Genomic DNA, 21,346 nt, shown 5'->3' on the forward strand with positions numbered 1-21,346 from the left:
TCTGTATGAGAAAGAATTTAATACATGAACTAAACTAAAGTAAGTGTGTTCGCGTATTATTTAACGGATTATTATTGACAGTGTCTGCTTACTACGTTGTGTTACACGGAATCAGTGGGGAACGTCTGATTTACACTGGTCGAACCTGCCGTTTTGAATGCTCAAGATATCCAGTTACTTCAAATAAATAGGCTAACACGGTCTTACCAGCAGATCTCCGGTCTTCCCCTTGTGATCACCGAAAGTTAATAATTATTACAAATGTTTCCAGGAGATCGACTCACAATTTTCGTCGCACCGAGACTTCGAAATTGCTTCACTGCCTTATGGAATTTAAGTTAAGCTTAATTTAATCAGGACAGAACAGTATTGAACTGTGTGAATGTGATAAGCCTGCTTTGTCAATGAAATATCCCTTAATATACGCATGTTTTTACTACCCTGATCAGTGAAGCTAAATCAGGCCGGTGTGAGAGAGGTTCTTTAAATTTAAGAAATAGTAAAAAGGGATCACCAATTTAGTACTGGAGGGCAGCGTGGAGGGTAAAAAACGTAGAGGGAGACCAGGAGATGAATATACGAAACAGATTTAGAAGGATGTAGGCTGTAGTAGGTACTGGGAGACGAAGAAACTTGCACAGGATGGAGTAGCATGGAGAGCTGCATCAAACCGGTCTCAGGGCTGAAGACCATAACAACAACAACAGCATAATGGTAAATTCAGCATAGACGGTAAGGAGAGGTGGGCTACAAGGTGAAGCAGCAACTGTCGTTGTAGGAAAGCCTGACAGGAGCAGAAATGATTAGCGAATAGATTAACATGGTGTATTTAGCTTGTATTTCTCCAAACGTACAAAGACTCATTAGAAGCAGTACAGGAAGAAACAGAGTCCAGCTACCACCATGGTAAATGAAATGAAATGAAATGTCGTGTGACGAGGGCCTCCCGTCGAGTAAACCGTTCGCCTGGTGGAAGTCTTTCGATTCGACGCCACTTCGGTGACTTGCGCGTCGATGGGGATGAAATGATGATGATAAATGAGGCACAGACGAAGCTGTTGTAGCTAGGTGGCTCCAAACGCGAGTGGGCTTAGCTGCTGCCGCTGGCCCTCCTGCATTGTGATGGCAAAGGGCGCTCGGAGCACAGAACTGCTGGAGGTGTTGCATCATTGGTTCCGCCAGCCACAGCGCGAGTGCCTTCGGCGTCGAACAGAAGCCTGCCATTCTGTTGCCAATGTAACAATGCCTGTGTGTTGGTATCGATACGTGATACCACAAACAGTGCCCCAAAGCTTGAAAATACCGAGTGTCCAGTGAACTTCAAAATGTCTAGAGAACTACGATCGATAGACGACCGCAACAAATGGTATTTTTATTGTTTGAAATTTTCACTCTGCAGCAGAGTGTGCACTGTTATGAAACTTGCTGCCAGATTAAACCTGTGTGCCAGATCGAGACTCAAACTCAGGACCTTTGCCTTTTGCGGGCAACTGATCTGCCATCTGAGTTCGCCAAGCACAGCTCACGTCCCGTCCTCACAGCTATACTTGTGCCACTCACAAGGTACACATTGCCGAATCCGCATTATCCTTTCTTCCAGGGGTGCTAGTTCTGCAAGGTTCGCAGGAGAGCTTCTGTAAAGTGTGGAAGGAAGGAGACGAGCTACTGGCAGAAGTAGGGCTGCGAGGACGGGGCGTGAGTCGTGCTTGGGTAGCTCAGATGCTAGAGCAGTTGCCCGTAAAAGGAAAAGGTCCCAAGTTCGACTCTCGGTTTGGTATGTTTATTGTTAAAGCGTAAGAATTGTATACATAAGCTTAAAATATTTCGAAAATCTCCTAACAGACATCGCTGCAGTCGCAACATATAATCCCTTTAAGTAGACCTTCTATATAATAGGCTGAATCATTAGTCTCGTTTTGCCCAACTCTGAGGATTCGGCAGAGTTTACCTTGTGACTTGTTAACCCGTTCACACAACTTTTTACTATATTTCTTATAAAATAGTTAATACTGCATGAATGAAGTTACCAAACAGTAATGAATGTACAGGCATTAAAAATGCCCTTTTCGTATAACAGAAAAAAATTAAATGTAATTGTGGTGTAACCGCCAGACACCACACTTGCTAGGTGGTAGCCTTTAAATCGGCCGCGGTCCGTTAGTATACGTCGGACCCGCGTGTCGCCACTATCAGTGACTGCAGACCGAGCGCCGCCACACGGCAGGTCTAGTCTAGAGAGACTCCCTAGCACTCGCCCCAGTTGTACAGCCGACTTTGCTAGCGATCGTTCACTGTCTACATACGCTCTCATTTGCAGAGACGACAGTTTAGCATAGCCTTCAGCTACGTCATTTGCTACGACCTAGCAAGGCGCCACATTCAGTTACTATAATTACAATCTTCAAGAATGTATTCTGAACAGATAATATTGTGAATCATGTACCGTCAAGAGCGACGTTCATCATTAATGGATTAAAGTTAAGTATCAAACTAATTACGTCCGCTTTCTGAATTCTCACGTCAGTATAGTTCTTCCCTCCTCACGCCAGCCTTCGTGAGCTAAAACGCGTGCATTTCGGCCTCCACTCGTGACACGGTGTTGGCTCTTCTCCTAACACAAAAGTAATAACACTTGGGTAATCACAGTGAAAATAGAAAGTTCGTATCTCTATGAAGCCCTTGCAATTGCATCATATATGAACTCAATCCTAGAAGCATGTCCATATAGCCTTATTACCCGAAAGTAACATATTACGTTATGTTTTGCTCATAAGATTATATTAGTTCTTGCCTGGCAGCGAAGTCTCAGTGACCCCCCTCCCCCCCCCCCCCCCAACTCCAACTGTGGCGGGGGCACTAGATGTCGCCGTGCGCTATTATTCGTCTTCGATGACGTTATAGCTTCAACCCTAAGCGCCTGTGCTTTCCTTGTGAATCAGCGTATATATTAGCGAGCCATCGCAGCAACAAGTCAGTATGCACCTGAGAATGACGGGCAGCTGTCTCGTCGAAATACACTCCTGGAAATGGAAAAAAGAACACATTGACACCGGTGTGTCAGACCCACCATACTTGCTCCGGACACTGCGAGAGGGCTGTACAAGCAATGATCACACGCACGGCACAGCGGACACACCAGGAACCGCGGTGTTGGCCGTCGAATGGCGCTAGCTGCGCAGCATTTGTGCACCGCCTACGTCAGTGTCAGCCAGTTTGCCGTGGCATACGGAGCTCCATCGCAGTCTTTAACACTGGTAGCATGCCGCGACAGCGTGGACGTGAACCGTATGTGCAGTTGACGGACTTTGAGCGAGGGCGTATAGTGGGCATGCGGGAGGCCGGGTGGACGTACCGCCGAATTGCTCAACACGTGGGGCGTGAGGTCTCCACAGGACATCGATGTTGTCGCCAGTGGTCGGCGGAAGGTGCACGTGCCCGTCGACCTGGGACCGGACCGCAGCGACGCACGGATGCACGCCAAGACCGTAGGATCCTACGCAGTGCCGTAGGGGACCGCACCGCCACTTCCCAGCAAATTAGGGACACTGTTGCTCCTGGGGTATCGGCGAGGACCATTCGCAACCGTCTCCATGAAGCTGGGCTACGGTCCCGCACACCGTTAGGCCGTCTTCCGCTCACGCCCCAACATCGTGCAGCCCGCCTCCAGTGGTGTCGCGACAGGCGTGAATGGAGGGACGAATGGAGACGTGTCGTCTTCAGCGATGAGAGTCGCTTCTGCCTTGGTACCAATGATGGTCGTATGCGTGTTTGGCGCCGTGCAGGTGAGCGCCACAATCAGGACTGCATACGACCGAGGCACACAGGGCCAACACCTGGCATCATGGTGTGGGGAGCGATCTCCTACACTGGCCGTACACCACTGGTGATCGTCGAGGGGACACTGAATAGTGCACGGTACATCCAAACCGTCATCGAACCCATCGTTCTACCATTCCTAGACCGGCAAGGGAACTTGCTGTTCCAACAGGACAATGCACGTCCGCATGTATCCCGTGCCACCCAACGTGCTCTAGAAGGTGTAAGTCAACTACCCTGGCCAGCAAGATCTCCGGATCTGTCCCCCATTGAGCATGTTTGGGACTGGATGAAGCGTCGTCTCACGCGGTCTGCACGTCCAGCACGAACGCTGGTCCAACTGAGGCGCCAGGTGGAAATGGCATGGCAAGCCGTTCCACAGGACTACATCCAGCATCTCTACGATCGTCTCCATGGGAGAATAGCAGCCTGCATTGCTGCGAAAGGTGGATATACACTGTACTAGTGCCGACATTGTGCATGCTCTGTTGCCTGTGTCTATGTGCCTGTGGTTCTGTCAGTGTGATCATGTGATGTATCTGACCCCAGGAATGTGTCAATAAAGTTTCCCCTTCCTGGGACAATGAATTCACGGTGTTCTTATTTCAATTTCCAGGAGTGTATTTGTCCAGCTTCCACAACATTATACGACGCGACGCCTGTGAACCAAAAAAAAAAAAAAAAAAAAAAAATTGGATTAAATAAAAACAAAACAGTCTCTGCAGGCCATACAGCCTACACGAGCGAAGCAACGGGCTGTAAGCTGGTTTAGTATAAGGCATGGGGCCGCAAATGTTGGGAAATACTCCAAAAGCGGATGACAACTGTTGACGTCAGCAGATGAAGTTCCTCGCCGCACGTGAAGTGGTTGAGCCTATAGATCTGTCGCACCTTATCATGCCAACCAAGTCAAGCATTCACGTCGCCGTGGCTCCGGTCCTACGTGCAGTGCTTTAGCGCGTAGGGCAGAGGGTTCGAGTCTTGAACCTGGCAGGCAGTATTTTATTCCTTGCGTCAGGCAGTGATGTGTTTACGGTAATATATATATATATATATTTTTACCGGTCTAGCGGTCTCCGCTGGTTTTTTGCTTAGTGCAGTGCAGCATAATCCTACCGTATTACAAGTAAATTACTATAAGCTTCCCAATTGCGTCGTTGCCAGTAAATGGTTTACGTTTTCCTTACTAAATAAAGTCTGCAAACAAAAAATAAAAGGAGGGAGGGGGAGAAAAGAGCAGCAACTCAAAGTAAGAAAAGCTTTTTTTTGTTACATCTAATGACGCCATATGTACTTACCATGCACTTTTGGGGTGTTTCCCGATATTTGCGGCCGCACGTGTCTTGTATGTAGTTTTTTCAGGATAAATTTCAGTCATCAGTTGCAAATAAATTTTATTATGTTTACCGGTTTCGGGAAATTAATTTGTCATTATCAGAAGCCTACAAAACTAGGAATATTATAAATCTTCAGACCTTGGGTGTACATTTATGTGAAGTAATTATATTCCAGAAACTTGCTTAGCTTAGCAGACACTGAATATCTTCTTCCGAGAAGGGTAATGCCACGGTATGTTCAGAAATTTACATATTGCATGTGATTATTTTAAGCACTGTTTGACAATATAAAGTAACTGAATCAAAGCCATATGCCTCTTATGCTAGTAGCAAGGTTCATACATAAAAGTTTGTACAAAAAATATAATCAAGGCATGGAAATTTATCCTGAAAAAATAGTGCTACAGTTGCTGCAAATTAGAGCCATGTATAAAATACTTACATTAAGTCACTTTTCTCAGCATCATCTACGTCGCATCCGGGGTTTTTGAACGTTAATGAGAACCACCGCTTATACGCCGTGTTCAACTACATCACACCAGTGAAGATCTTGTCACAAATTTCAACGAACCGAATTCACCGCAAATCTTTAGGTTCTTTCTTGTAATACCTCAGCTCTTAGCTGAGGTCCGGTGAAGGCCCATCACACCACGGCCTTGCTCTTTTACCTTCCAAGTTAAGTATTCATTTTGTGAACCTGTTCAACCGCTTCACAGAATTCGCTTTAATGAGCACGAAACTCGCTTCACTGACCGTAATTTTCCGTTGGTCGCATGCTGCAAGTTTTTAATGTCTACCGCTATTAAATAACCACACAGAAATCACTTTATCGTAATTAATGAATTAATTAATTTAATTATTCACGGTATATTGTTTCACGCGATACGTTTAATGTTTGCACAACTTTCCTCCTTCCGAATGAGTTCCATCAGATTAACGGTAGCGACAGTGCGCCCCGAACACGATATTTGCCTAATCGGGCGAAATTAGTGAAAAAATTGACAAAAACCGAAAATATTTAGGGGGAAGCAGATTTATATTTGCTACATGTGGCAAATTACAACGTTGATTCTAGAATAAACCGGAAACTGACATCGCAAAACATTTGAAGCGGCTAATTACTAAACAAGCAATTACACAAATTGGGAAACATATATGGTATACCATTAAAATATATGTATCGGTGAATGTGATGAGGCAGGGGCGAAATGAAAGCGAACTACGGAAATAAAATTTTCGTGCATAGGATTAGCGTATTGCGGCCTATTAGATGGCTTAATCTACTTATCTTCTAGGCCATATTTAGGGTTCCGTATTTCAGTCGGGAAAAACGGAATCCTTGCAGGATCAGTCTGCTGTCTCTCACTTCTAAGAACCCTTTTTCTTCGAAACGGGTAAATAAAATTTATCTCAGAGACTAAGGTAAAGACTGTATACCAACCAGGTACCTTTCAGAGTATGCTGTTGTATTAGCTCCATACTTGACAATCATATACAACCGTTCGCTCGACGAAACATCCGTACCCAAAGACTGGAAAGTTCCACAGGTCTCACCAATATTCAAGAATGGTAGTAGGAGTAATTCACTTAATTACAGGCCCATATCACTAACGTCGATATGTAGGAGAATTTTGGAACATATATTGTGTTCGAACATTATGAATTACCTGAAGAAAACAGTCTATTGACACACAGTCAACATGGGTTTAGAAAACGTCGTTTCTGTGAAACACATCTCTTTATTCACATGAAGTGTTGAGTGCTATTGACAAGGGTTTCAGATTATTTCTGGATTTCCGGAAGGCTTTTGACACTATACCACACAAGTGACTTGTAGTGAAATTGTGTACTTATGGAATATCGGCTCAGTTATGTGACTGAATTTATGATTTCCTGTCAGAGAGGTGACAGTTCTCAGTAACTGACGGAAAGTCAGTTATTTCTGGCGTTCCTCAAGGCAGTGTGATAGGCCCTTTGCCGTTCCTTATCTATATAAACTATTTGGGAGACAGTATGAGCAGCCATCATAGGTTATTTGCATTTGGCGCTTTCGTTTATCGGCTAATAAAGTCTTCAAAAGATCAAAACAAATTGCAAAACGATTTAGAAAAGATATCTGTATGGTGCGAAAATTGGCAGCTGACCCTAAATAGCGAAAAGTGTCAGGTCATTCACGTGAGTGCTAAAAGGAATCCGTTAAACTTCGATTACACGATAAATCAGTCAGACCTAAAGGCCGTAAATTCAAATAAATATCCAGGAATAACAATTACGAACAACTTAAATTCGAAAGAACACACAGAAAATGTTGTTGGGAAGGCTAACCAAAGACTGCGTTTTACTGGCAGGACGCTTATAAAATGTAACAGACCAATGAAGTTGACTGCCAACACTACGCTTGTCTCTCCTCTTTTAGAATACTGCTGTGCGGTGTGGGATCCTTACCAGGTAGGACTGACGGAGTACATCGAAAAAGTTCAAAGAAGGGCAGCACGATATGTATTATCGCGAAATATGGGAGAGAGTGTCACAGAAATGATACAGCACTTCGGGTGGACACCATTAAAACAAAGGCGTTTTTCGTTGTGACGAAATCTTCTCACGAAATTCGGATCACAGGCTTTCTCCTCCGAATGCAAAAATATGTTGCTGATACCGACCTACATAGGGAGAAACGATCACCGCGATAAAATAAGGGAAATAAGAGCTCGTTCGGAAAGATACAGGTGTTCTTTCTTTCCGCGTGCTATACGAGATTGGAGTAATAGAGAATTGTGAAGGTAGTTCCATGAACCCTCTACCAGGCACTCAATTGTGATTTGCAGAGTCTCGATGTAGACGTACGACGGCTTGCATGTGTAAAAAATTCAAGCTTTTAAGTCAATGAAACTTCCTGGGAGATTAAAACTGTCAGCCAGACCGAGACTCGAACTTCGGACCTTTGCCTTTCGCGCAAGTGCTCTACCATCTGAGCTACCCAAGCACGACTCACGCCCCGTCCTACATCTACATCTACATAATTACTCTGCTATTGACATTTAAGTGCTTGGCAGAGGGTTCATTCAACCACTATCATACTATCTCTCTACCATTCCACTGCCGAACAGCGCGCGGGAAAAACGAACACGTAAACCTTTCTGCTCGAGCTCTGATTTATCTTATTTTATTTTGATGATCATTCCTACCTATGTAGGTTGGGCTCAACAAAATATTTTCGCATTCGGAAGAGAAAGTTGGTGACTGAAATTTCGTAAATAGATCTCGCCGCGACGAAAAACGTCTTTGCTTTAATGACTTCCATCCCAACTCGCGTATCATATCTGCCACACTCTCTCCCCTACTACGTGATAATACAAAACGAGCTGCCCTTTTTTGCACCCTTTCGATATCCTCCGTCAATCCCACCTGGTAAGGATCCCACACCGCGCAGCAATATTCTAACAGAGGACGAACGAGTGTAGTGTAAGCTGTCTCTTTAGTGGACTTGTTGCATCTTCAAAGTGTCCTGCCAATGAAACGCAACCTTTGGCTCGCCTTCCCCACTATATTATCTATGTGGTCTTTCCAACTGAAGTTGTTCGTAATTTTAACACCCAGGTACTTAGTTGAATTGACAACCTTGAGAATTATATTATTTATCGAGTAATCGAATTCCAACGGATTTCTTTTGGAACTCATGTGGATCACCTCACACTTTTCGTTATTTAGCGTCAACTGCCACCTGCCACACCATACAGCAATCTTTTCTAAACCGCTTTGCAACTGATACTGGTCTTCGGATGACCTTACTAGACGGTAAATTACAGCATCATCTGCGAACAACCTAAGAGAACTGCTCAGATTGTCACCCAGGTCATTTATATAGATCGGCAACCGCAGAGGTCCCAGGACGCCTCCCTGGGGAACACCTGATATCACTTCAGTTTTAGTCGATGATTTGCCGTCTATTACTACGAACTGCGACATTCCTGACAGGATATCACAAATCCAGCTTTAATTCCACCAGTACCTCGTCTCCTACCTTCCAAACTTCAGAGGCTCTCCTGCAGACCTTGCAGTACTAGCACTCCTGGAAGAGAGGATATTGCGGAGACTTGGCTTAGCCACAGCCTGGGGGATGTTTCCAGAATGAGATTTTCACTCTTTTTAGTCAATGTAATCAACAGACGCGGTGATTTTTTTATGTTCGCAAACTCACTCATCAAAACGTAGATGCTCTTTCCGTTGACCTAGAATCATGAAATTTGGCAAGAGGGAAGGATTTGTAGTGTAAGTAAATGAGAAAAGATCGGAAAATTGTTAATTTGTAATTATGTCACATAAAAAATATTTTTTTCCATTGCAAACTTACATTCAGTTCGTAATCTGTCAAAAAGCTCAGGAATTACTACAGGGATTCTGAACTGGTTTTCAGTAATAGGTAGAGTGATCCACGAGGAAGGTTTCTGTGCGTATTTTTCAAATATTTCGTGGTGAGTGGTTGAGCTACGGGTTGGAATCTCACTGACTGCAGTAGACAAGTCTTCAGTGATGGATTTCTCATCGGATGAATCCCCGATGATGAGGGAAGACGTGTCTTGAGACGCCCCGGACAGCAGTGGAATACCAACCTGATTGTCGGCCGCCATATGGCTCGACAATCAAGAGCATTGGTCTGAGGTGTCATTTATTTTCACAGCAGGAGGGTTTGGTTGTCTGCGGCACACTTACAACACAGCGGTCAGCAGTACGTCGACGATATTCTGTGTTGTCGCCGTTCATGGCAAGCCATACTGGGGTCACATTTCAGCAAGATAACGTCCATCCGCACACGGCGAGACTTTCTACTGCTTCTCTTCATACTATTGAGACCTTACGGTGGAGAACAAAGTTGGAAGATCTCTCTTCAATTGGTAACGTCTGGACAATTATGAACAGAACCCTCTAACCATCTCGGGCTTTTGGCGATGTGAAGCGCCAATTAGACATGATTTGGCACATATTCTTCAGGAGGACATCTAACAGCTCTGTTTGTCTGCGCCAAGCCAAAGAACTGCTTGCATAAGGACCAAAGACGGACCAACGCGCTATTTGCTTGCTCAGTTTCTGAAGTTTTTTCTCTTGAGTAAATAATAATCATTTGTTTGTCTGTACATGTACATCACATTTACCGTTTTCCGTCCTATTCCGATAACTCCTTCGTGGTGCGTTGTTCTTTCTTTCTTTCTTTCTTTCTTTCCTTTTTAAGGGTGTTACTATGCCAAAACCAACACATCCGAGGGTCACTCCAAAAGAAATGCACACCATTTTTTTTTTAAATCCATCTTTTGCTCTACATGTTTGAAAGTTTTACAGTGTGTAGATACATCCTTTAGGAACAATATTTTCATTTGTCCACATAATTTCCATCCCTCTCAACTGCCTTACGCCGTCTTGGAACCAGCGCCTGTATACCTGCACAGTAAAATTCTGGACCAATCTGTTGGAGCCACTGTTTGGCAGCGTGCACATGGCAGTCATCATATTCAAACCTTGTTGCACGAAGAGAGTCTTTCACTTTCCCAAAGAGATGATAGTCACATGGAGCCAGATCAGGACTGTAAGGCGGGTGTTTCAGTGTTGTCCATCCGAGTTTTGTGATCGCTGCCATGGTTTTTTGACCGACGTGTGGCCGTGCATTGTCATGCAACAGCAAAACATCCTGCTTTTGCCGATGTGGTCGAACACGACTCAGTCGAGCTTGAGGTTTCTTCAGTGTCGTCACATATGCATCAGAATTTATGGTGGTTCCACTTGGCATGGTGTCCACAAGCAAGAGTCCTTCGGAATCGAAGAACACCGTAGCCATAACTTTTCCAGAAGAAGGTGTGGTTTTGAATTTTTTTTTTTTTCTTGGGTGAATTTGCATGATGCTACTCCACTGATTGCCTCTTCGTCTCTGGTGAAAAATGGAGGCATGTTTCATCACCTGTCACAATTCTTCCAAGAAATTCATCTCCACCATTCTCGTACTGTTCCAAACGTTCGCTGCATACTGTTTTTCTTGTTTCTTTGTGACCACTGTCAACATCCTGGGAACCTACCTGGCACAAACCCATTTTAATGCCAAAACTTTCAGTATTCTGCAAACACTTCCTTCCCCTATCCCAACGTAGCGTGACAATTCGTTCACTGTGATGTGTCTGTCAGCAGTCACAAATTTGTTAACTCTCTGTACATTGTCTGGAGTGTGTGCAGTACGAGGCCTGCCGCTGCGAGGACAATCCTCAATATTGCCGTGCCCGCTTTCATCACGTAACCTGGTTGTCCACCGACTAACTGTACTGCGACCGAGAGCAGCATCTCCGTACACCTTTTTCAACCTCTTGTGGATGTTTCCCACTGTCTCGTTTTCACAGCACAGGAATTCTATGACAGCACGTTGCTTCTGACGAAAAGTGTCAGTGTAGCAGCCATCTTGAAGACGTGCTGTGGCGGCGCCACTCACGGGAACAAGTTGAACTAAGTTTGAAAACAAGCAGGAAGGATGTATCTATACACTGTAAAACTTTCACACATGCAGAATAAAAACTGTATTTTTACAAAAATAGTGTGCATTTCTTTTTGAGTGACCCTCGCGTGGTAACTGCCATAACAAAATACAGACATTTTTACATTGTGTATTTTTTACGGTTGAAGCAATTTGAGTTTTTTAACTACAACGATAGCTTTAATTTTTTGTTTTCAATTTTTTCTTCAGTATAGTTAATTTAACGCGTTCACGCCGACGTGTACCACCGGTGGCTAATGTTCGACTCGACCAATTATGCTACCAACAATACAATGCCGTGCGACGTGTAATCTATCAGCCAGGCGCAACAAGCAGCTCTGAATATAATTTTTTGTGACCGTTCAACGGAAGAGCTTTCTGAATAAATGAGATATCACATAATTCGTGATTAACTTTTGTTTTATGTGACCTCTCTCTCTTTTCGAAATGAAAAGTCAGTATATTAAAATAGTAGCCTAGGCCGTTTGAATACGACCACGCTGCCGACAGATGAAGGAAAGCATGAACACACGGCCCGACCCACAGCGAGAAACTATTCGCAAAGCCTACTTGAACCTGTTAAGTACAGTTTTTCAGTAATACTTCAGTTTCATTAAACCTACTTAAAAAGTTATAAAATTAGGCCATTTGGTGAAATATATTTCTTACAATGCAGCTTTGACAGTTCAGGCAATGATGCAGGTTCACTCCGGTACGGCTCTGGATTATTATTATTATTATTATTATTATTATTATTATTAAGATGATATGATGATCTATTGAATATTAGTGACTGCCGAAGTAGTTATAAACACAACAGAAATTCCTTAAAAAATCGAACAACCACATACAAAATAATCCGTTTCACGCAGTGTTTATCACATCATACCGCTTGAACTGTGGGTAATTACAATGATATATATTTAAAGGCACTTGCGAAGTATGTGTGGAATTTGTGTGTGAATGAAGTAACATATTAAAATGTAACGCCTAATGCTGATAGTACACACCATGAACAACGAAACTGTAGTAAGCAATAAACGTTTTTCTTTTACTTCCACTTCTTTTTGGCGTTGGGGTGTTGGTCATGCAGAAGAAGTTTGGCGAACGTTTCAAATTACATGTTAAGTAGATAAGGGCTTTCATTCTCAAATACTTGACAAATATTGTGTAGGTAATTTACGCGCTCTGTGTTGCTCCGCCTGAAGACATACACACATTTTCTAACCATAACATTTGACATATCAGATTAAATTACTAATTAAAGTTTCTCATAATATCAGTACGTGACCCCGAAAGTTGAAGTACCGATTTGTAATACTAATTGTACAAGGAGGCCAATAAAAGTTACGTAATTCCAAAGGTATTTTGCCGTAGATGTGCACACATGTTTTCGTAGCCGTTAACAGTGGTAAAAGGAAGTAGATACTTTCATTTTCACAACTACGATCATCATAACCTCTCTGTCACGCATTAAAATCACCAACACATGAACATCGAAAACCAAAGTGCTACCAACTTCTACTTGTCTACTCATTAGGTTCCACGATAGAAATGACATACGAAAGTAACAAAGTCTCGTGAAATTGCATTCTAGGGACATTCACGTTTACATGGTTCATTTGCAGTAATACACGCATACGGGCTAATTACAGCCCTTGAGCTGTCTTGTCGATGATGTTGTCAGCAGCGGAAATATACATATCGTAGTAACTAAGTCTGTAAGTAACGTATATTGGCACCGTTATGTCGCTTACTTTTTTGGAAGACAATTTTTTGGTCATTTTCCGCTGTTACCAGAAAATTTGGGAAAAGTACCTAATTTTTAATGTCCTCAGTTTGAATAACTACAGCTTCCGACTTCCGTTATTACACCGAAACTGTATTTGTTTGAGGCTACACCTAAAGGAGAACGCTGACGGGCCGGAGCGAAAGATGCAGAGCTAGACAGACACAATTGTTCCATAGAGAAAGTAACAGGGATGTAGACATTCATAATCATAATTCAACTGTTTTTTGAGCGGTACATTTAAATGTGCCAATTGCGGTTGCAGTTTACTGTGCACATTTCGAAATGAGCAAAACAAGGATAGTGGAATGTAGTCGAATTAAATCGGGTGATGCTGAGGGAATTAGATTAGAAAATGAGACACTTACAGTAGTAAAAGAGTTTTGCTATTTGGGGAGCAAAATAACTGACGATGGTCGAAGTTGAGACGATATAAAATGTAGACTGGCAATGGCAAGGAAAGCGTTTCTGAAGAACAGAAATTTGTTAACATCAAGTATAGATTTAAGTGTCAGGAAGTCGTTTCTGAAGGTAGTTGTATGAGTGTAGCCATGTATGGAAGTGAAATGTGAACGATAAATAGTTTGGACAAGAAGAGAATAGAAGCTTTCGAAATGTGGTGCTACAGAAGAATGCTGAATATTATATGGGTAGATCACATAACTAATGAGGAGGTGCTGAATAGGATTGGGGGGGAAGAGCAATATGTGGCACGACTTGAATAGAGGAAGGGATCGGTTGGTGGGACATGTTTTGAGGCATCAAGGGTTCACAAATTTAGTATTGGAGGGCAGCGTGGAGGGTAAAAATCGTAGAGGGAGACCAAGAGATGAATACACTAAACAGATACAGAAGGATGTAGGTTGCAGTAGGTACTGGGAGATGAAGCAGCTTGCGTAGCATAGAGTAGCATGAAGAGCTGCATCAAATCAGTCTCTGAATACAATAACAACAATAGTAGTAATAATTTCGCAATGCACAACATTTCACATCAGAGGTTACTGTACGTGATACGACGGCACTGATATTGTGTTGTCATAACTGAAGAGTTAATTTGCCGGGTTTAACACAAAATTCATTTGTCAACGCACTTTATCAACGACGCACTTCAAATCATCCAAGAATTCGAGAGAAATAAAAGAATTATTTAGATTTCGTGACTACAATGCAGCATTATGTATGGTCAGTTCTGAATCTGAAATTTCAGACAGTTTTACGGCGGAGTAAAGATATACGACTCTTTTTATCATCTTGCACGTCCAATGACTTCTGTTTATTGCCTTTCACCGCGTTATGTGCAGTTATATTTTTGTGACATCAGCACAATTGGCCGAACTTCGACCACAGGCGGTACTAGTACCTCTTAATGAGAAGATTATGAGACATTTTAAATTCCATGGAAAATTCTACGAAATACTATCAGATTTTTGTTGCTCCAGAAACCTTTAGATACGTAAAATGAAGAACAAACCGCCTTCAGTCACAAGTTGCGTTTATTTACTGCACTATGCATTTCGAGCCCTGGAGGCTCATCTTCAGGTGCTTTTTAGTGATTTACATCAGTTTTTTTTAGGCACAGTATCACAAAAAATAGCTAACTTATTAAAAAAAACAATATTAAAATATCTTTCTTCACAAACAGCAAACTTGGATACCACTTACCTCACACAGTGAACACAAACAAGCCAATAACACAACACAGTGGAATATATAAATTACAATGTAACAGTTGCCCCGCATTTTACACAGGAAAAACTGGAATTACCTTCCACACACGGTATAAAGAACACACCGACGCCTTTCGACTAAACCACTTTGAAAAATCTACAATAGCAAACCACATGTATATTAGTAAACACAGACTAGACGACATCCACAACAGCCTAACTGTACTTCACACAGAACTCAACAGTAAAAAACTTTATCTACTAGAACAGTTAGAAATAATGCTACACAAAGAAAAATATTCCGAAAACTTGTAGAATGAACAAACAGAGTTTAATAGCCAAAATTTTTTCTGCACCTTTAAAAGTTTATTTTTTCCTGAGGAATCAAATCTATAATAGTACAAACAGCTGACAACCTACAACATTGTGCCAAATAATTATTTTAATAATACCTGTGTACTAGTAATACTATATCATATTATCTTCTGTGAAACAAGAAAATCGATTATATTTAGAAGTAGAACATCTGTATGAACGAGAATCTTTGGCGTGTTTACGTTCTGTTACTACAATGTGCGAAAAATTGTGTGACAATTTATATGTCCCAGGGTGTACTGCAAAATTAAAGACGTGTATTGTGTATACCAACTGCACAACAGAAGCAGAAATCATACGATGTTAAACTGTAAGTTAGTTTCATATTATTAACGGTGTTAAACTTATATCTACAATATACCAAGTTGTAACACAAAAATGTAATATCAACAGGCAAACAACTAAAAAAACCTGATGTAAATCACTAAAAAGCACCTGAAGATGAGCCTCCAGGGCTCGAAATGCATACTGCAGTAAATAAACGCAACTTGTGACTGAAGGCGGTTTGTTCTTCATTTTACGAAAGTAAAACAGTCGCGGACGAATCACTGAAAAACAATGGATAAAATTAAACCTTTAGATAGGCAGCCAGAAACCTGGTTACCGGTGACCAGACGACCGTTCAGCCGATTAGTACGTAATAAAATAATGCAATCACAATAAGCAAATATTAAATCCGATTTTTTTTAATAGAAAGTGATGACTAGTTTCGGTAGCTTAACCACCATCTTCAGATCACATGTAGTATTTATAAATGCGACTAACAGTTTACAACAACGTTGCATTGTCCACAACGTTCTTATTTTAATTTTTCAGGTAAAAATCTGTTATATTCAGCCACGCTGAATGGTGACAGCAATTCAAACAAAGAGCCAGTAAACCGTCGTAAAAATTTTCAGTATTTTATGCTTTACTTTTGACATAAAGTACAGCTTACATTGCAAATCTCTGTTTGCAGTTGCTGAATATAACGAAGATAATTGCACAGACGTTTCAATGCATGAAATTTTTACAACGATGTACTGGTTGTTTGTTTCAACTGCTGTCGCAGGCAACGTGGCCATATATAACAGATTTTACGTGAATATTTTAAACACGTTTGTTATGGACGTTGCAATGTTGTCATACACTGCTAGTTATATTTATAATACTACATTTGATTTGAAGCTGGCAGTTAAACTACTGAAACTGGTCATCACTTTGTAAAAAAGAATTTATTGTTGCATACGAATGGCACAATATACAGAGAACTTGAGAAAATTTTAAAAAGTCTTATAAAACAACCTCCTTAAGACTTTTATAGCTTTATGTTTAATTATCTGTTTACGATCGGTTCTTTTCTAACAATGTCAGATACATTGAATGTATTCATGGCTAGTGAACAGTCAATCTCGCCGACCGGGTGGCCGAGCGGTTCTAGGTGCTACAGTCTGGAACCGCGTGACCGCTACGGTCGCAGGTTCGAATCCTCCCTCGGGCATGGATGTGTGTGATGTCCTTAGGTTAGTTAGGTTTAAGTAGTTCTAAGTTCTAGGGGACTAATGATCTTAGAAGTTAAGTCCCACAGTGCTCAGAGCCATTTGAACAATTTGAACAGTCAATCTCATTACGTTGTGTGCCTCTATAACCTTCCGGTTGCTCCAGACTGGAATACCTCACACACGAGCTGCCATGCATTAACTGTGATGTAGATTCGCCTGTTCCCTCGCTAGCTGTTCAGAGTTAAAACGGCTCTGCGTTATCTGCCTATCGACCCACTACCCCGTTCCGCTCTAAACCCCTCCCCGCGCACTCACAACTATTATGTAAACTTGTTAGTCGGCTAAAGGGCAGCTCTTACGGGATTTCACTTAGCTGTCTAAATTACTTTGTAAATCCTCGCGGGCCTTGTCTGCTCTCTCTCTCTCTCTCTCTCTCTCTCTCTCTCTCTCTCTCTCTCACACACACACACACACACACACACACACACACACACACACACAGCGCCTGTAATCCTTTCACCCTGCTTAAAAGGGTACGGGAAAGGGATGGGAGTGGTGTGGGGCGTGGGTGTGGCAGGCATTACTGCCGCTGTAACTTCAGCTCCCGTAGAGACGCCGGCAAACAACTTAACGGGATTTCTTGCGTTCGCGTCTTCGCCCTTGTCCTGCCATGCATCTTGTTCCCTCGAGTTTCCACCCAGGCTTAGTAGTCCCTGGCAACTCTGTTTAAGCCGGTGTGTCGTATAAATACTCGCATGGCGAACTGTAAGGATCTTACCAGCGCGTCTTGTACGTGATTGTGCAAAGAACCTAGTAGGGGCTTACCTGTAAGGTGCGATCAAAAAGTTTCCGTTGGACAGCGTTACTGCAGTGTATATGGAACGTAGCGCGACTCCGTTGCGGGTATATGAGCACCGACGTGCGTGCGGTAAGACGAGAAACTTGAAGTATAGCGACGTTATTAATGAATGCGTTCAGACAAAAGACCAAACCGCTAGCATTATTTTCTTGGCTGCCGAAGGACAAACATCGGTAAACATCCATCGGAGAATGGAGAATGCCTATGAGACAGTATGTCTGTCGACAACCATCGTTATGGAATGTTGCGCCAACTTCCGTGATGATCGCGATTCGATACAAGACGCACGTCAAACAGCGACTGTGTTAGTAGTTACCCGATGATTTGCGTTGGTTTTCAGTCCACTGCAAGTTGTGTCAATGATCAAACAATACTTTGCAGCCGGACGGGGTGGCCGAGCGGTTCTAGGCGCTACAGTCTGGAACCACGCGACCGCTATAATTGCAGGTTCGAATCCTGCCTCGGGCATGGATGTGTGTGATGTCCTTAGGTTAGTTAGGTTTAAGTAGTTCCAAGTTCTAGGGGACTGATGACCTCAGATGTTAAGTCCCATAGTGCTCAGAGCCATTGGAAACAATACTTCGCAGTCGACACATCTTACGCTCCTTAAAGTCGACAAAGACAACAACCTCTTCCTTAGAGACGTAATTTGGCCGTACTCTTTTTAGTCTTCACATCTGTTCGAACAAGGACCTCCCTATAAGTACACTGCACAACATAGTTAAAGCGTCACTTTTTTTGAAACAGAGTAACTGTATATCGTTGCGACGTAGTAGTTTGAAGTTTGCTTGAAAGTGTCTGTAAACTTGTAATCTTCGCCCTCATTTCTTCCTCCTTTTATTGTCCACATTAAGCGATGCCCAGTCCAAGTAATTAATAATCAGAATGTTTCATGAAGATTTAAGAGGCGCGAAGATTACAAAACACTTTCAAGTTATCTCGTTTAGATGGCTCCAGTTCTTATCTAGGGGTCTGATACTTGAAGCTGAAAATCTAACATCAGGTCCTCATGGTTGATTTGAGCTAAATAAATGTGCTGATCGTTGTTGCAGAATTCTTTTTACGTAAATATATTTTCCACTGATTTTTTCACATTTTAGTATATCGTACAGTATTTTGATTTTTCCCATTAACAAAGTCGAAATTCCATTGTTCGACCTATTATACAAAAACACATCCGTTCACATCAGAAGCAAGGTTAAGACTCCCACACTATGCTGAAAATAACAATATTCTAAAGGCTTTATAGTTTTTCTGAACAAATGAATTCCTACTAGTGTTTGTTACATCATTAATTTCGATAATTATTTCATAAATGAATCCAGAAATAAACATAGTAAACAGTACAGGATTGCGTATTTAATAACAGAAATTTTAAGAGTGCAATTAATTGGTAATTTCAGATATTTCTAAAAAAATAGTTTTAACTGTACTTATTCCTTAGGAAAATAAGCAGAAGATATGAACTGCTGTTTGTGTTGGGGGGGGGGGGGGGGGCACTGAACTTAGGTAGTTCGTGCATCAATCTTGACCATCGTGCTGTGGTGGTGTAATGGGTAGCATTTCCGCCTAGCAAACAAGACGACCTGGGTTCGAGTCCTGGCCGCAGCACAAATTTTAATTCATTTCTTCTGCTTCGATCTTTATCTTGGGTAGAGTGGTTCACATGCTGTCACCTGTTGATGGTCCAGCATTGCCATCTGCAGCAATTTGCGAAAGTGTTGCACTTCTGTCACACTGAACGATTCTCTTCAATCGTCGTTGGTCCCTTTTTGCAGGGTCTCTTTCCGGTCACAGCGATGTCGGAGATTTGATGTTTTACAGAATTCCTGATAATCACGGTACACTCCTGAAATGGTCGTACGCTCATCGCTACCTCGGAGATGCTGTGTCCCATCGCTCGTGCAACGACTATAACAGCATGTCCAAACTCACTTAAATCTTGATAACCTGCCCTTGCAGCAGCGGTAACCGATCTGACAACTGCGCCAGGCACTTGTTGGCAGCCCCGTATTCTGCCTGTTTACATATCTCTGTATTCTAATAGGCTTGCCTAAACCCGTTTATTTGCCGCTTCAATGTATAAGTCAATTGTTAAATAACAACAACACATTCAGTACAACTCTACTAGTAATTTGTTGCTTAGTTCATCGTTACAGCCTAGCGTCTATGAAACAGGGATTCAGGGAAACACACAAAAGCCGAAGTCTGGATAGTAGAGAAGATAAATATAACAACACAGTCAAATAACGGTTTACTCTTTTAAAAATTATTGCATGACTGTGGCTGTAAGGATTTGGCAGTGGCGTACACTGTAGACATTCTTTCCAGACACGATTACCAACACAGCGAAAACAATGGACTAGTCAACACGCGCGAAACTATGAAATACCATTACTTTTTGAACACTCCTCGCAGTTACATAGAAACGATAAAAATAGAGAAAAAACTGGGAGTATCGGGTCTGTCCAAACTGAACACTTAAACATACGAGGGACGCTCAATAACTAATGCAACAGCTCTTCTTTCTAAAAGCATGCTGGCTTTATTCAGGATTCAAATACACCATATTATTCCCCACACGTTTGGCTACAAAACCCTATTTTTCAGCATCATCTCCGTTGAAAGCGACGGCCTTACGCCACCTTACTGGGACATATTTAAGCCCGCATGGTGTCACTCTACTGCTCGAAGTCGGAGCCACCGTCTTTCAGTATCAATAACCTCCACATCGTCCACGTACTGTTTCCCTCGGAGTACACCCTTCGGTAGACTAAACAGAAAGAAGTAGGAAGGTGCGAGGTTCTGTCTATGGGGCAAATGAGAAACAACATGAAGTTTTGGGAGTTCCTCTCGGGTGCGTAGGTTTGTGTGAGGCCTTTCGTTGTCGTGGCGGAGGAAAAGCTAGTTTGCGTTTATGTGGTAAAGTGGAAATGAGAGTTTGGCGTCATTGGCCGGGGAGTCCCTTGCGGGGCAGGTCCGCCCGCCTTGGTACAGGTCTTATTACATTCGACGCCACATTGAGCGATCTGCGCGCCGGATGGGGATGAAATGATGATGAAGACAGCACAACACCCAGTCCCTGAGCTGAGAAAATCCCCGACCCAGCCGGGAACCGAACTCGGGCCGGTAGGACGGTAATCCGTCACGCTGACCACTTTTTTTACTCATTTTGTCCGATATAGTTCGTTGCGTTTTGTCGGGGCGGATGTCACAAGACATCCGTTCAAATTGATCGTTCGTTCCTTGACTCGGTTTTTTTTTTTTTATTACAGAGAGCACGTAGCCCTCTGACCGAACACGCTGAGCTACCGTGCCGGCTATCACTCAGCTATCGGGGCGGACATTTATGTGGAGACGAGCGGGCTGAAGTATCTTCAATTTCCCGAGGGTAGCACAACACACTTGTGAGTTGTTCGTTGCTCCATGAGAGAGGGCATCAAACAGATCCACAGTCTCAGAAGACCGTCGCCACGACTGTACCAGCCGACGTTATGGCCCCGAACACTTTCTT

The 21,346-nt window shown here is 42.7% G+C and overlaps 1 protein-coding gene across 1 annotated transcript in view; it reads left to right on the forward strand.

The window, feature by feature from the left end:
* The window catches only part of LOC124550682 (amyloid-beta-like protein), a 592,369-nt gene that overhangs the window by 557,764 nt on the left and 13,259 nt on the right, over positions 1–21,346 (forward strand). The window lies entirely within an intron of this gene.

Source organism: Schistocerca americana, chromosome 9, assembly GCF_021461395.2.
Source record: "Schistocerca americana isolate TAMUIC-IGC-003095 chromosome 9, iqSchAmer2.1, whole genome shotgun sequence".
NCBI lineage: Eukaryota > Metazoa > Arthropoda > Insecta > Orthoptera > Acrididae > Schistocerca > Schistocerca americana.